We start from the raw sequence: 2,779 nt of genomic DNA, 5'->3' as shown, positions 1-2,779 counted from the left end.
CTGTGGCACATCAGGCTAAATGGATGAAGCAGAATCTGGAATGGGTGGGTTCTGCAGGATCTTGGTCCAACTGGGAATGGGTGCATGGGGAGAGACCTTCTCTGAAGAATGCTTCCACCAAATGTTTTGTGTTACAATTGTTTTAGATGATAGTCAATGAAACAGCTCTCTTAGATAGACTTCATTGAAATAGCTTGTATGCACACAAGCTATTTGGAGGTGACCAAGGGCTATCAATGGACCTTGGAGAGAGGGAAGGAGTTTACAGAGTGAATATAAAATCATTGGCTATAGTTTAAAATACTGTGAGTCTTTATAGAAAAGCCTTCCAGGCATCCCCAGTACTTGCTGGGCAGGAAGTTGAACTTGTAAGTTTGCCAAGGACTATGTGACATTATTCAAATAGAAGATTGGGGGTCAGGCTTCTCAAATCAGTCAGAGAAGAGAAAGTCCCACTGAGAAAATGGAGTCCACCAGTTTGCTCTGGGTTCAGAGGAGCTATCCAGACATGGTGACCTTAAATAGTGAGTTGCAACAGAAACTTTTCAGTTTAATAAAGTCCATTTATTATGAGCACCCTTAGTTCTATAATACTGGTGTTCTTTTCAGGGCATTTTCCCCTGTGCTAATATATTCTAGGCTATTCTCTGCCTTTTCTTTTATCGGGTTAAGTGTAACTGGTTTCATGTTGAGATTTTTAATATAATTGGACTTGAGTTTCTACAGGGTGATAAGTGTGGCCCTATTTTCTTTCTACATAACATCTCCAGACTATTACCCAATTGTTGAAGGTGTTTTTTTTTTTTTTTTTATTTCCATTGCATATTTCTGACCTGGTGTGTAGATTTACATCTGGGACTTGGATTCTATTTCATTGTTCATCTTGCCTGTTTATACCAATAATGTGCAGCTTTCTATACTTTAGCTCTGTAGTATAGCTTGAAATCAGAGGTAGTAATACCTCCAGAAGATCTTTTATCATACAGGATTGTTTTAGCTATCCCACATTTCAGGGGTTCTTTTTCATATGAACTTGAATATTGTTCTTTCAAGTTCTATAAACAATTATGTTGGAATTTTGTTGTGGATTTTTTGAATCTGAAGATTGTTTTTGGTAAGATGGCCATTTTTACTATGTTAATCTTACTAATTCATGACCACGGGAGATCTTTCCATTCTTCTGTTATCTTCTTCAAAGGTTTGAAGTCATACATGGTTTTCACTTGCTTGGCTATAAATGGTCCAAGATATTTCATATTGGTTGTAACTATTGTGAAGGATATTTTTTTTCCTTTTTCTTGATCTCTTCTTCAGGCCATTTTTCATTTTATATAAAAGGGCTCCTCAGATTTTTTAGTTAACCTTGTAACTACCCATTTTGCTGAAGGTGCTAATCAGCTGTGTGATTTCTCTGATAGAATTTTGGGAGTCAGTTATAAATAATATATTATATTCTGAAATAGCAATACACTGGCTTCTTCCTTTTCAATTTGTGTCCACTTCATCTCCTTTAGTGGTCTTTTTGTTCTATCTAGAATGTTAAGTAGTTCTAGATAGTAGTAGAGAAAATGCACAGCCTTGTCTTGTTCCTGATCTTAGGTGAATTGCTTTGCATTTCTCTTTATTTAATTTGATGATGGCTGTACACTGATTGCATATTGCCTTTCTTGTATTTAGGCATGGTCTCTTCAAGTAGTATAGTATGAAAGAGTATTGGATTTTATCAAAGGGTTTTCAGCATGTAATGAACTAATCATGTATTTTTTTTTATTCAGGTTGTTTATATGGTAGATTAAATTATCAAATTTTCATATATTGAACCATCCTTGCATCTCTGGTATTCAGTCTACTTGTCTATAATAAATGATATTTTGATGTATACTTGAATGGATTCAGTTTACAAGTGTTTTGTTGGGTTTTTTTGCATGAATGTTCATGAGGAAATTTCATCTGTAATTATCTTTTTGAATCTGTATGTGCTTTGGGAATCAGGATAACTGTGGCCTCATAAAATAAATTTGGCCATTTTTCTTCTGTTTGTATTTTGTGGACTAATTGGAGGAGTATTAGCATTGGTACTTCTTTTAAAGTCTGGTAGAATTCTGTTCTAATTTTTTTGGTCCTGGACTTTTTTAGGGGGGGGGTAGATAACACACTTATTAATTACTATTTTATTAGGGTTATAAGTCTATTAATTTCTTCTTTTGAGCTTGATTTGAATTTTTGTAAGTGGTATGTATTGAGATCATTGTCCTTTCCTTTTAGACTTTTCAATTTTGTAGAGTACAGGTTATTGAAGTGAGACTTAATAAGTCTTTGTATTTTCTTGGTGACTGTTATATCCTCCATTTTATTTCTGATTTTTGTTAATGTGAATATTCTTGCTGTATTTTTTAGTTAGTTTGGATAGGAGTTAGATTACCTTGTTGATTTTCTTGAATAACTAACTTTTTGTTTCATTGATAATCTCTTTATTTGTCTCTATTTCTATTTTATCGATTTCAGCCATCAGTTTATTTACGTTCTTAAAACTACCCCTCTTGCATGTGCTTGGCACTTTTTTTTCCCTAGAGATTTCATATATGTTGTTAAGTTACTAGTATGTGATCTCTTGAATTTCCTTTTGAAGACACTTAATATTATGGACTTTCCTCTTAGCAGAATTTTCATAGTGTCCCATAAGTTTGGGTACATTGTGTATTCCTTTTCATTGAATTATAGGAAGTCTTAAATTTCTTTTTTTTATTTCTCTCTTGACCCAGTAGTCATTCAGTAGAGT

The sequence above is a fragment of the Mus caroli genome, unplaced genomic scaffold (genome assembly GCF_978045245.1).
Source record: "Mus caroli unplaced genomic scaffold, Mus_caroli_1 scaffold_11, whole genome shotgun sequence".
NCBI classification, from domain to species: Eukaryota; Metazoa; Chordata; class Mammalia; order Rodentia; family Muridae; genus Mus; species Mus caroli.
The sequence above is the reverse complement of the archived record's forward strand: the minus strand, read 5'-3'. Positions refer to the sequence as shown.